The 14,850-nt window shown below is 42.1% G+C and overlaps 1 pseudogene; it reads left to right on the forward strand.

Annotated features, from left to right (window-relative positions):
- Nucleotides 1-6,307: 6,307 nt before the first annotated feature.
- Nucleotides 6,308-13,312, forward strand: LOC138844999 (short coiled-coil protein B-like; annotated as a pseudogene).
- The last annotated feature ends 1,538 nt before the right edge of the window (nucleotides 13,313-14,850 follow it).

A 14,850-nucleotide genomic window follows, 5' to 3' on the forward strand; every position in this document is an offset into this window, starting at 1 on the left:
CCAAAGAACTCTACTAAGAGACTATTGGAGCTAGTGCCACGGCTCACTAGGCAAATCTTCCACCTTGCAGCGCCGGCACACCGGGTTCTAGTCCCGGTCAGGGCACCGGATTCTGTCCCGGTTACCCCTCTTCCAGGCCAGCTCTCTGCTGTGGCCAGGGAGTGCAGTGGAGGATGGCCCAAGTACTTGGGCCCTGCACCCCACGGGAGACCAGGATAAGTACCTGGCTCCTGCCATCGGATCAGCGCCATGTGCCAGCCGCAGCGCACCAGCCATGGGGGACATTGGAGGGTGAACCAACAGCAAAGGAAGACCTTTCTCTCTGTCTCTCTCTTACTGTCCACTCTGCCTGTCAAAAAACAAAAAAAATAAAAAAAGAGACTATTGGAACTCATAGAAGAGTTTGGCAAAGTAGCCGGATATAAAATCAATGCACAAAAATCAACAGGCTTTGCATACACAGGCAGTGCCACGGCTGACAAAGAACTGCTAAGATCAATCCCATTCACAATAACTACAAAAACAATCAAATACCTTGGAATAAACTTATCCAAGGACCTTAAAGATCTCTACGATGAGAATTACAAAAATCTTAGAGAAAGAAATAGAAGAGGATACCAAAAAATGGAAAAATCTTCCATGCTCATGGACTGGAAGATTCAACATCAACAAAATGTCCATTCTCCCAAAAGCAATTTGTAGATTCAATGCAAAACCAATCAAGATACCGAAGACATTCTTCTCAGATCTAGAAAAACTGATGTTGAAATTCATATGGAGACACAGGAGACCTCGAAGAGCTAAAGCAATTTTGTACAACAAAAACAAAGCTGGAGGCATCACAATACCAGATTTCAGGACATACTACAGAGCAGTTGTAATTAAAACAGCATAGTTGGCCAGCACAGCGGCTCACTAGGCTAATCCTCCGCCTTGAGGTGCTGGCACACCGGGTTCTAGTCCCGGTCGGGCACCGGATTCTGTCCCAGTTGCCCCTCTTCCAGGCCAGCTCTCTGCTGTGGCCAGGGAGTACAGTGGAGGATGGCCCAAGTGCTTGGGCCCTGCACCCCATGGGAGACCAGGATAAGTAACTGGCTCCTGCCATCGGATCAGCGCCGTGCGCTGGCCGCAGTGCACCAACCCCGGCGGCCATTGGAGGGTGAACCAACGGCAAAGGAAGACCTTTCTCTCTCTCTGACTGTCCACTCTGCCTGTCCAAAAAAAAAAAACAGCATAGTATTGGTACAGAAACAGATGGATAGACGAGTGGAACAGAATAGAAACACCAGAAATCAACCCAAACATCTACAGCCAACTTATATTTGATCAAGGATCTAAAACCAATTCCTGGAGCAAGGACAGTCTATTCAATAAATGGTGCTGGGAAAACTGGATCTCCACGTGCAGAAGCATGAAGCAAGACCCCTACCTTTCACCTTACACAAAAATCCACTCAGTATGTATTAAAGACCTAAATCTATGACCCAACACCATCAAATTATTAGAGAACATTGGAGGCAACCCTGCAAGATATTGGCACCGGCAAAGACTTCTTGGAAAAGACCCAGGAGGCGCAGGCAATCAAAGCCAAAATTAACTATTGGGATTGCATCAAATTGAGAAGTTTCTGTACTGCAAAAGAAACAGTCAGACAAGTGAAGAGGCAATCGACAGAGTGGGAAAAAATATTTGAAAACTATGCTACAGATAAAGGATTAATAACCAGAATCTACAAAGAGATCAAGAAACTCCACAACAACAAAAGTAACAACCCACCCAAGAGATGGGCCAAGGACCTCAGTAGACATTTTTCAAAAGAGGAAATCCAAATGGCCAACAGACACATGAAAAAATGTTCAAGATCACTAGCAATCAAGGAAATGCAAATCAAAACCACAATGAGGTTTTACCTCACCCCGGTGAGAATGGCTCACATTCAGAAATCTGCCAACAATAGATGCTGGAGAGGATGTGGGGAAAAAGGGACACTAATCCACCATTGGTGGGAATGTAAACTGGTAAAGCCACTATGGAAGTCAGTCTGGAGATTCCTCAGAAACCTGAATATAACCCTACCATACAACCCAGCCATCCCACTCCTGGGAATTTACCCAAAGGAAATTAAATTGGCAAACAAAAAAGCTGTCTGCACCTTAATGTTTATTGCATCTCAATTCACAATAGCTTAGACCTGGAAACAACCCAAACGCCCATCAACAGTAGACTGGAGAAAGAAATTATGGGACATGTACTCTATAGAATACTATACAGCAGTCAAAAACAATGAAATTTGGCCATTTGCAACAAAATGGAGGAATCTGGAAAACATCATGCTGAGTGAAATAAGCCAGTCCCAAAGGGACAAATATCACATGTTCTCCCTGATCGGTGACAACTAACTGTGCACCAAAAAGGAAAGCTGTTGAAGTGAAATGGACACTATGAGAAGTAGTGACTTGATCAGCCCTTGTCCTGACTGTTGATGAACAACTTAATACTTTATTCCTCCTAGTATTTTTTGTTTGTTTGTTCTACTAAATACTATTGGTTGGTTTCTATAATGAATACACAGTTATTCTTAACTGTTGATACTTAACAGAAAAAATGATCCCTGTTAAATATAAAAGTGGGAATAAGAGAGGAAAGAGATGTACAGTTTGGGACATGCTCAATCTGACTTGCCCCAAATGGTAGAGTCAGAAACATACCAGGGGATTCCAATTCAACCCCATTAAGGTGGCATGTACCAATGCCATCTCACTAGTCCAAGTGATCAATCTCTGTTCACAACTGATCATAATGGTAGGATTAAGAGTAAAAAGGATCACATAAACAAGACTAGTGTCTGGAAATACTAACCTATAGAATAAAAAAGGGAGAGAACGATCCAACATGGGAAGCGGGATACACGGCAGACTCATAGAATGGCAGATGTCCTAAACAGCACTCTGGCCTCAGAATCAGCCCTTAAGGCATTCAGATGTGGCTGAAAAGCCCATGAGAGTATTTCAGGCATGGAAAGCCTAGACACTCTGGCAAAAAATAAAAATAAAAAATGACCTAAATGAAAGATCTCTGCGAGTGAGATCCCAGTGGAAAGAACAGGTCATCAAAGAAGGAGGTACCTTTCTCTGAAGGGAGGAGAGAACTTCCACTTTGACTATGACCTTGTCTAAATATGATCAGAGTCGGTGAACTCAAAAGGCTTCCATAGCCTTGGCAACTCATGGCAAGAGCCTAGGGTGATTACTGACGCCATAAAGAAGAATGTCAATTTGTTAAGTCAACAACAGGAGTCACTGTGCTCTTACTCCTCATGTAGGATCTCTGTCCTTAATGTGTTGTACATTGTGATTTAATGTTATAACTAGTACTCAAACAGTATTTTTCACTTTGTGTTTCTCTGTGGGTGCAAACTGTTGAAATCTTTACTTAATATATACTAAACTGATCTTCTGTATATAAAGAGAATTGAAAATGAATCTTGATGTGAATGGAAGGGGAGAGGAAGCGGGAAAGGGGAGGGTTGCGGGTGGGAGGGAAGTTATGGGGGGGAAAGCCATTGTAATCCATAAGCTGTACTTTGGAAATTTATATTCATTAAAGAAAAGTTTAAAAAAAGAAAAAAATCAATATCTGGGCAGAGAAAACACACACAAGGATATCAAGCTGCCTACAAAGTGCATTTTCAGAATGGAGAGACAACTATGCAATGGAGCCCTAAAAGAGCAATAGAAAAACTGCAGGAAGAAGAATGACAAGGAAGTTGGCACAAAAGGTACAATGATTAGAGCTAAATATCTTGGGGCACACAGGCAGACATCTCTAAGTGCCACTAATCCGTCTTTTGACAAACAATTGCTGTTTGCATTAGAAATTCTCCATCATCATCCCATGGAAGTTTTCTTGCCACGTTGACTATCTGCCCTGTTGAAGATGACAATTTCTGTGCCAGGGGCTCAGGAAGAGGAGCTGGGGAAGCCCAGAGCTACGGGACTGCTGCCAAGATCCCAAACTGTAGGGGAGCCGATTGAGTCTAGGGAGCAGACAAAACACAATTTTCAGCAATCCAGGAACACACTGCATAACAGCATACTCATCACAGACGACATAAGGTGGCCTGACTTAGATCTATGACGACTCACATGATTATAGCTCAGAGGCCAAACTCAAAAGCAAGAACCCACAAATCACTCAGATCAGTGTTTCCATCTTCAGAATACAGAGTTACTCATAGAGTTGAAAAGTGTTCCATGAGAAAGCAACCTTTAGCTTGAAAAATTACCAGGCCTCTTTTATAAACCCCACTGCATGTATAATTTCAGATGCAGTGTGGCATACAATGCCATGTAACTAAATACACATATACATAAATTTACATGGTACATATATTTTTTTGCTGCTTATAGAAGTCTATGTTTTTATTTTTATATTTTTACCTTTTTCAATTTTTATTTAATAAATATACATTTCCAAAGTACAACTTTTGGATTATAGCGGGCCCCCCCCATAACCTCCCTGCACCATCCCATGTCCCACTCCCTCTCCCATCCCATTCTTCATAAAGATTCATTTTCAATTATCTTTATATACAGAAGATCAATTTAGTATATACTAAGAAAAGATTTCAACAGTTTGTACCCACACAGAAACACAAAGTATAAAGTACTGTTTGAGTACTAGTTATACCGTTAATTCACATAGTACAAACATGTTAAGGACAGAGATCCTACATGGGAAGTAAGTGCACAGTGACTCATGTTGTTGATTTTAACAATTGGCACTCTTATTCATGACATCAGTAATCACCCAAGGCTCTTGTCATGAGCTGCCAAGGCTATGGAAGCCTCTTGAGTTCGCCAACTCTGATCTTACTTAGACAAGGCCATAGTCAAAGTGGAAGTTCCCTCCTCCCTTCAGAGAAAGGTAACATGGTACATATACTAAAATGTTGATCAAAAAATGAATGGATGTAGGGAATTAAATTCAAGGATCTTACCACAACTCTAATGAGTTAGTAGTGGTATAACACTGAGTCATGTGAGAGCAATTAAAGGCTCCCTTCTAGATACCAGGAAGCAGCCTTAGGGAGAAACTGGAAATCATTACAAAGAAGACAGAAAGAACCTACTCAGGCAAGTGTGGCTCACAGCTTGCTTTCTAGTCAAACTCTGGGGTGCTCCAGGAAGACTAGCCATTGAGCTTGGGGCTGTGTCTTGGCAGCCAGTGACAGGAGAAAGCCTGCTTAGCAGCATGAGATGGAGCCATGATTAAGCACTGTAACCATCATGGCAGCCCGGGGGGGGGGGGCAGGCAGCCACTCAATGTACTCCTAGAAATACCAGTGCCCACGTACATTTATTTTCTAAAAGGTATATATAATACAACCAGTGAGACCATGACAGATTGAAATTATGCCTTATAAAGAATCAACAGAGTTGCAATCTAAGTGCAGACGTATTATAGTTTGTTAGCTGATTTTCTGCACGAAGTACAGTAAGAACAGTTGGCAATCTCAGATTTGGAAAACTCTCAAAGTTAGCAAGCCTAACCAAGGTGAATTTAATTTTTTTTTCACTTTTACAACTGTAGTACAAAACATTTTGAAGTTTCACGGCCTACAAAGAAGTGACAACTTCCATTTACTCACTGCAAGACTAGAATCCCATGAAGCCAGACATTTCTGTGATGAATTTTTAGATATGATAATATTTCCAATAACATCCTAATAGGAAGATAAAAGACACTTACTGAAATGATGCCAACAATCACACTGGCATGAAAAATAAAATATTCATAAAGGTTTGAAACTTTGGAACAATTAAGTAGGAAAAATGTACATGTTTTTATCTTTATTTATACAACTATACTAAAACACTGTAAACTATAGAAATCTCAGGACAAAAGTCTTCATAAGCCTAGAAGAGGTAACATTTAAGTAAAAGAACCAATGCTAGTTTAAGAAAAAATCAAAAAAATTCAATCTACAAATTTCATGGAACTAATTCTTGTCTTGTTTGATGTCCACCAGCAGTTTTATGAGTTTGCTGTTTTGTTTTATTGTCAGAGTTCTGGAAATTCTTATTTAGTCCACTGATGTCAAGGCCATCAGAAACCTATGTCCAAGAGTCTTCTCCATGAACCTGATTGCAAATATTTCCAGAGAAGAATCAGAGCTGTGGATGACAAAAGACTTAAAATAGCCATGGTTACAATTGTAACAACTCAGCCATTCACAAGGAGACTCTCTCAAGCTCACTCTATATATTTTGGAAAACACCAAAGGCTTTTCAAAACTTGCATCCTTTTTTAAGCCTCTGGACCTGTAATCTAAGTGGCAGACTCAAAGATCATTGATAGACGTCTATGTCCTTTTCCATTTAAGACAACAACCATGATAGCAAAGGTAAGAATGGAGTGGGAAGGAAGAAAAGGAAATAAAGACACTGAGAAGGAAAAGGAAATTAGTAGGGAGAAAGACGTGGGATATTCCAAGATTTTTTGAAGGTCATGCTCTGGTTTTCACTGAATTAAAGACTCAGGAAATAAACCTTCCTGTTGAGGCATATGTGTAATACTTGTTATATGGGTACATTAAAAAGTTTACAAAAAAGTGGAATTCAATTTAGTTTGGTGCAAAGATTTTTTCCCAAAGAAATCTTTTAGTGCATGAGTACAAATTTCATCAGCACAACTTTAGGAATATAGTTTTTCTCACCTTACTAGCCCTCCCTCACCTCCTCCTCCTCCCTCTCCCATTCCCAGTCCCATTCTCCATTAAGGTTCATTTTTGATTATACACAGAAGACCAACTCTATACTAAGTAAAGATTTCAACAATTTGCTCTCACACACACACACATACAAACTGTTTGAGAACAAGTTTTACAGTTAATACTCTTTTTTTTTTGAAGGGCAGAGTGGACAGTGAGAGAGACAGAGAGAAAGGTCTTCCTTTGCCATTGGTTCACCCTCCAATGGCCGCCGCGGCTGGCGCACGGCGCCTGGCGCACCATGCTGATCCGATGGCAGGAGCCAGGTACTCCTGGTCTCCCATGGGGTGCAGGAGCCAGGTACTCCTGGTCTCCCATGGGGTGCAGGGCCCAAGCACCTGGGCCATCCTCCACTGCACTCCCTGGCCACAGCAGAGAGCTGGCCTGGAAGAGGGGCAACCGGGACAGAATCCGGCGCCCCGACCGGGACTAGAACCCGGTGTGCCGGCGCCGCAAGGCGGAGGATTAGCCTAGTGAGCCACGGCGCCGGCCTACAGTTAATACTCTTAATACAACTCATTGAGGACATGAGTACTGCATGGAAAGTAAGTGCACAATGACTCCTGTTGTTAATTTAAAAATTAACACTCTGATGTATGACGTCAGTTATCATCTGAGGCTTTTGACATGAGTTGCTGAGGTTATAGAAGCCCTTTAAATCCATTATCTCCATCAGTATTTAGGTAAGGCCATAAGCAAACTGTAAGTTGCGAAGATTTTTTTTTGAAAATCAGGCATGGTGGATGGCCTTCAAAACATCCATGGAAAAGTTTATTATGAAAAAATTATACATGGATTTTACCTCATGGTAGTTATTGCACATTAAGATAAGAGTATCTGTAGAGAGAATGGACTCAAACCTGAAGGCTAAGCCCTTACTGGATCAGCTCTCTGGGGAACATAAGCATCTCTCAAATTTGAAACAGGAAGTGAGGGAGAACCTGGTCTATATAGAGCAAAGACATTCAGGAGACACTGACTTAAAAAAAATGGTGTGTGAGTGGTTGTTTGCCTTACAGTTTAGATGCCTGCACTCTACGTAAGAAATATTTGTGTTTGATTCCTGGCTCCAATCCCTGACTCTAGCCTCCTGCTAAATGGCAGACTCTTGGGAAACACTGATGATATCTCAAATAACTTGGTTGCTGCTACTCCTGTGGGAGACATGGATTGAGTTCTATCTCCCTGCTTTATCCCTAGCCAAGTTGCAGCTGTTGCAGGTATTTGGGGAGTCAACCAGCAGACGGAAGCTCTCTCCATCTCTCTGTATCTGATTCTCACACTATGTATGTAAACAGAAAAATATGCAAAAGTTTTCTTTTTTAAAATTTATTTATTTGAAAGGCAGAAAGAGAGCGAGCGAGTGACAACGAGAGCAAGAGAGAGAGAGAGAATCTTCCATCCATTGGTTCACTTCCCAAATGGTCACAGTGGCCAGAAATGGGCCAGGCCAAATCCAGAAGCCACTGCTTTTCTATGTGCATTAACAGGAAGCAGAATCAGAATTGGCACCCATATGCGATGCCAGCATGGCAGGCACAGGCTTAACTGTTTACATCAGAGCACTGGCCCCACAAACGTTTTAAATGGTATAAACTGAATATGTTTTAACACAAAATTATAAATTCTACCATTCAAAGCTTAATATATCAAAATTTCACAACTGTTGGGTTCTGAGAATTGAGGACACATGGAATTAAGTTCATTTGAGCTCAGACAAAAGAAGAACTGTGGTGCAGTAGGCTAAGCCCCCACCTGTGGTGCTGGCATCCCATATTGCAGCCATTTGGGGAGTAAACCAGCTGATGAAAGACCTTTCCCTCTGTCTCTGTCTCCCTGTCTATAACTCTACCCTCAAATAAATAAATAAAAACCTTAAAGGGGGGGAGGTTGGATGAGTAAAAAAATCAATATAGGGGCCAGTGCTGTGGTTCAGTGGGTTAACACCCTGCCCTGAAGCACCGGCATCCCATATAGGCACCGGTTTGAGTCCTGGCTGCTCCACTTCTGATCCAGCTCTCTGCTATAGCCTGGGAAAGCAGTAGAGGATGGCCCAAGTCCTTGGGCCCCTGCATCCACGTGGGAGACCCAGAAGAAGCTCCTGGCTCCTGGCTTTGGATCGGCGCACTCCGGGTGTTGCAGCCAACTGGGGAGTGAACCATCAGATGGAAGACCTCTCTCTCTGTCTCTGCCTTTCCTCTCTGTTACTCTTTCAAATAAATAAGTAAATCTTTAAAAAAATCAATAATGCAGATCTGATCAACAAAAAGCACATACATTATAGTTCACACAAGGGACCAGTAAATATTCAATAGTCCTACTGGCCCATTGAACTGGATATAGGAATGCATGACAAGAGTTCTACTGATTACAATGTCACTCCTGTATGCACGTGCATGTGTGTATGTGTACGTGTGGGGGAATGTGCCCACTTATGTGATTGTGTGTATCAATGTGTATATGTATGCATGGGAATGTGTGGGAGGGCCATGTGTGCATCTCTGTATATGTGTGTCTGAGAGACAGAGAATCCCTCCCAGTCATGGCAATTTTCCATTTGTGCACCAAATGTTTGCCCCTTTCCAATGTCACTCTTCATTTCTTTTTTGACCCTCTGACAAAGCCTCATCCATTCCTCCACATCTCACTAGGACAGGGAGCAGAGACTGGCCCCTGCTCTGATGTGAAGGCATTGTGATTGCTATGGCCAGGGCCTGACAATCATGAATATGACTATTTCTGGCAGCCCTGCAGGGAGCTCATAAGAGAAGACAAATAGGAGGGCCTGACTATGTTTCACAGCCGTGACATGATGTGCCAAAATAGGCATTAGGGTCACATGTAAGAGAAATCAGCAGAAGGCACAGGAAGGATTGCCTGCTGTTAGAACTGAGCTGCATTTTATGATGCAGATTGAATTTCTCAGTCATTTCTATGGCGAAATTCTAGTGGTTTGGGGACTGAGTGCTATTGCCTAGAAGAAGGGGAAAATGACACAGAGGAATCATTGAATTAAACAAAAATACAAGAGTTCTTTAGCCAGATCCACTCAGTTTGACACCATAAGCAAAATGATCCTGCATGCAGCTGCTCATGGGTAAATGAACAACTCATTTCAACAGGGCTGCTGAATAGTCAAGGCTTAAAAGAGAAGTCCTAGTGGACTCTGATCTCTTACCTACATTGTTAGAAAATGTACAGTTGTACACCAGGGTAAAGAACATTCTCCTCTCTCATCAGGGCCCACAGGAGGCTCTAGATCTGGGGTCTCCCCAAGATACTTCTGAGACTCCGTGAAGGCAGTGGTTGTAAAGAAACTGCCACAGCAGGTGCTGGAGCTGTGATGTGTGGGTAAGGCTGCCACCTGCAATGCAGGTATCCCATACTGCTGCCAGTTCTAGTCCTAGCTGCTCCACTTCCAATCCAGCTCTCTGCTATGGCCTGGGAAAACAGTGAAAGATGGCCCAAGTCCTTGGGTCCTTGCACCTGCCTGGGAGACCTGGAAAGTAAGTATATCATATTCATAGCATTAATGTTCTTTAGTGGTAGTATAATGAGTGATTTGTATATGCCCTATACTATAAATATATGTGCTGTCTAAAATAATTGGACATGACTAATGGATTTACAATTCTACTTCTAGGAGCCCGTGTTGTGGGCTCTGGTTGAGTGCTGGCTGTTCTACTTCCAATCCTGCTCTCTGCTATGACCTGGAAAGCAGTATGGCTTTGGATCATCACACTGCATTTGCTGTGTCCCATAAGTTTTGATATGTTGTGTTGTCGTCTTCATTTGTTTCCTGAGATTTTTTTTTTATTTCTCTTTCGATTTCTTCTGTGGCCCACTGTTCATGAAGGAGCATGTTGTTCAGTCTCCATGTGTCTGCAGTGTTAAGACGAAAGTTTATAGCAATTGGAGCCTACATCAAGAAGTTGGAAAAGCATCAAATAAAAAAGCTATCAATGTATCTCAGAGACCTAGGAAAAAAAGCAAATCAAACCCAAAACTAGTAGCAGAAAAGAAACAATTAAAATTAGAGAAGAAATGAACCATATGAAACCAAAACAGCAATACAAAAGATCAGCAAAGTGAAGAGCTGGTTTTCTGAAAAAATAAACAAAACTAACACATCATTGGCCCAATTAACCAAAAAAAGAGGGAGAAGACTCAAAGCAATAAAATCAGAGATGGAAAAGGAAATATAACAACAGATACCACAGAAATAAAAAGAATCATCAGAAATTAATACAGGCCAGCGCCGCGGCTCAATAGGATAATCCTCCACCTTGCGGCGCCGGCACACGGGATTCTAGTCCCTGTCGGGGTGCCGGATTCTGTCCTGGTTGTCCCTCTTCCAGGCCAGCTCTCTGCTGTGGCCCGGGAGTGCAGTGGAGGATGCCCCAAGTGCTTGGGCCCTGCACCCGCATATGAGACCAGGAGAAGCACCTGGCTCCTGGCTTCGGATCAGCGGCCATTGAGGGGTAAACCAACAGTAAAGGAAGACCTTTCTCTCTGTCTCTCTGTCTCTCCCTCTCTCTCACTGTCCACTCTGCCTGTCTAAAAAAAAAAGAAGAAAATTAATACAAAGAGCTGTATGCCAACAAATCAGGAAACCTAGGAGAAATAGGTAGTTTCCTGGACATATACAATCTACCTATTTTGTCTCATGAGACATAGAAAACCTAAACAGAACAATAACCAAGATGAAATTCAATCAGTACTAAAGACCCTCCCAGCAAAGAAAAGCTCAGGACTGGGTGGCTTCACTGCTGAATTCTACCAGACATTTAAAAAGAAATAATTCTTCTCAACCTATTCAAAACAACTGAAAGGAGAGAATTTTCTCAAACTCTTTCTATGAAGCCCAGCATCACCTTAATTCCTAAACTTGAAAAAGATACAACAGTGAAAGAGAACTACAGACTTATTTCCCTAATGAACATAGATGCAAAAATCGCCATCAAAATACTAGTTGATCGAATCCAAGAACACATCAGAAAGATGTTTCACCCAGCCCAATAGGATTTATCCCTGGCATTCAGGGATGGTTCCAAAAATGGAAAAATATTCCATGTTCATGGATTGGAAGGATCAATGTCATCAAAATGTCCACACTTCCAAAATCAATTTACAGATTCAATGGGACACTGATCAAAATACCAAAGACATTCTTCTCACATATAGAAAAAAACAATGCTGAAATTCATATGGAAACACAGGAGACTCCAAATAACTAAAGCAATCTTATACAACAACAACAAAAACCCAGAGGCAGTACAGAACCTTGTCTCCACTGTTTAGCAACAGTGTTTTTGTTTTCAAACTATTCTTTGAATTCTTTATTGAGTGTAGTAGTGTTAACTGAAAATGGATCTTCGTAAAAATCAAGAGTGGGAATAGGAGGGGGAGGAAGAAGAATGGTTGCAGCATGGGGGGCGTAGGGTGGGAAGTATCACTATGTTCCTAAATCTGTATATATGAAATACATGAAATTTGTATACCTTAAATAGAATGAAAATTAGAAAAAAAAATAAGAGAAAAGAAAGGAGGTTGGGAGGGAAAGAGGAGGAGGGACGGAGGGAGGAAGGGAATAGCATTGGGTTCTTACAATTGTATCTACAAAGCACAATGAATCTGTTAAAATCTAATTAATATTGAAACAGTTTAAAGAAACAAAAAATGAGTGTCAGTTGTTTCAAGTCCCCTGGCCTGAAGCATCCTCCCAAGACCTCCCCTTCCCCGGAGCCTCAAAAGGAAGAACAGTCATCAAGGATTTGGCATCCAAACCCCAAGATGATGAATGCTGACATGGATACAGTTGATGCTGAAAATCAGGTGAAACTGGCGGAAAAATGGTAACTTGTTAATCCTGTGTTGGAACTCCAACACACACTCTCTGCAAGAGTAGATGCAGTTAAGGAAGAAAATCTGAAGTTTAAATCAGAAAACCAAGTCCTTGGACAGTATATAGAAAACCTCATGTCAGCTTACAGTGTTTTTCAAACAGCTGACACGAAAACCAAAAGGAAGTGGGACTGATGTCCCTTCTCTTTCACGGAGTTGCTGCTGACCTTTTTTTTTCCTCTAAAACTTTGATAATTCCAAAAGTTACAGTACTTTTATTTGTGGTTTCACTGAGTATTTCTGAAGATAATGTCAGATGTAGGCAAAATTAACTACTTAACTAGAGATTTCCACAAGTTTGCTTATTAGGTTAGTCTATGAAAATGTGCAAATGTATTGTAGAGACTTTATAATTAGAATTGCATATACTTCTGAAACTTGAACATGAATGTTTTATCGACTTTACTTTGATTTATAGGCTTAAAGCTGTCTTTTATTATAGGTTTAGTAAGATATACAAGAAAAACCCACCATATTGTGAAAAAGCAACCAAAATCATGTCCTGAATGCACAGCTTTATGCACTTGTCCACCATGTTGTACCTCTGTTCCATTTGCCTCTTCCTTCCCACTGCCTTCCCCAAGGAAAACAGTTTGACATTTGTAAAAGTAAAAAAAAAAGTAATATTAATAGTTAATCATCGGCCGGCGCCGCGGCTCAGTAGGCTAATCCTCCGCCTAGCGGCGCCGGCACACCGGGTTCTAGTCCCGGTCGGGGCGCCGGATTCTGTCCCGGTTGCCCCTCTTCCAGGCCAGCCCTCTGCTGTGGCCAGGGAGTGCAGTGGAGGATGGCCCAGGTGCTTGGGCCCTGCACCCCATGGGAGACCAGGAAAAGCACCTGGCTCCTGGCTCCTGCCATCGGATCAGCGCGGTGCGCCGGCCGCAGCGCGCCGGCCGCGGCGGCCATTGGAGGGTGAACCAACGGCAAAGGAAGACCTTTCTCTCTGTCTCTCTCTCTCACTGTCCACTCTGCCTGTCAAAAAAAAAAAAAATAGTTAATCATCTATGTTGTAACCTGAACCCTAATTGTTAAAACTTAACCAAGAGGGCTGGCGTAGTGGCTCACTTGGCTAATCCTTTGCCTGCGGCGCAGGCACCCAGGGGTTCTAGTCCCAGTTGAGGTGCTGGATTCTGTCCCAACTGCTCCTCTTCCAGTCCAGCTCTCTGCTGTGGCCCGGGAGGGCAGTGGAAGATGGCCCAAGTGCTTGGACCCTGCACCTGCATGGGAGACCAGGAGGAAGCACCTGGCTCCTGGCTTCAGATCAACACAGCGCGTCAGCCATAGTGGCCATTTGGGGGGTGAACCAAGGGAAGAGGAAGAACTTTCTCTCTCTCTCTCTCTCTGTCTAACTCTGCCTGTCAAAAAAAAAATTAACCAAGAGAAGATATTTTCTCAGCTAGCGACTGTCATTTGTGATATTTAGTAATATGATAGGATCGCTGGTTTCTCTTTAATCAACTGAAAACAGATGGAAGCTTAAAAAATGATTTTTCCTTGAAAGTAAATTGTCAGAATTGTTAAAAGCTTCCTTTTGTACAAGATAACCTACTTGGTTTCTGAAAAGATAGGAGTTCTAGCCATGTGTGCGCTTAAAAATAGAAAGTCTTGAGGAAAAAATAAAATAGGGTGTAAAGGTACTTAGGAAACAGTAGTGAAACAATGTTTTCACTTGAGATTTGTGTGATCTCTGGTGCAGAGAACATATTCTGGGGAATAGATCTGAAAAGGGACTGTTTGATCTTACATTAAGCCACCACCAGAAGCGAGCAGTTACAAAGAATTTGGACTCAAGCTTTATTTGTAAAACCTAGAAGATCAACAGCAAAACTCCTTCAATATATTATCAGAATTATGAATAAACTGGGACAATTTCACGGGTGCACTAATTGATAACCTTGCTCAGTATTTTATCTTACTTGTTCTCACAGAACTTTCTGTAAAGTCAACTTGGTTTGCAGAGTTTTCATTATCCTTTAACAATTTTTTAAAACTTAGTTTGTAGACTGTTTGGTAAGGGAATAATCATTGTCAGAAGTAATATTAAAATGTTCTAGGAAGGGGCCGGTGCTGTGGCACAGTGGGCTAACGCCCTAGCCTGAAGCACTGGCACCCCATATGGGCGCCAGTTCTAGTCCCAGCTGCTCCTCTTCCAATACAGCTCTCTGCTATGGCCT

Source organism: Oryctolagus cuniculus, chromosome 13, assembly GCF_964237555.1.
Source record: "Oryctolagus cuniculus chromosome 13, mOryCun1.1, whole genome shotgun sequence".
Classification (NCBI taxonomy): domain Eukaryota; kingdom Metazoa; phylum Chordata; class Mammalia; order Lagomorpha; family Leporidae; genus Oryctolagus; species Oryctolagus cuniculus.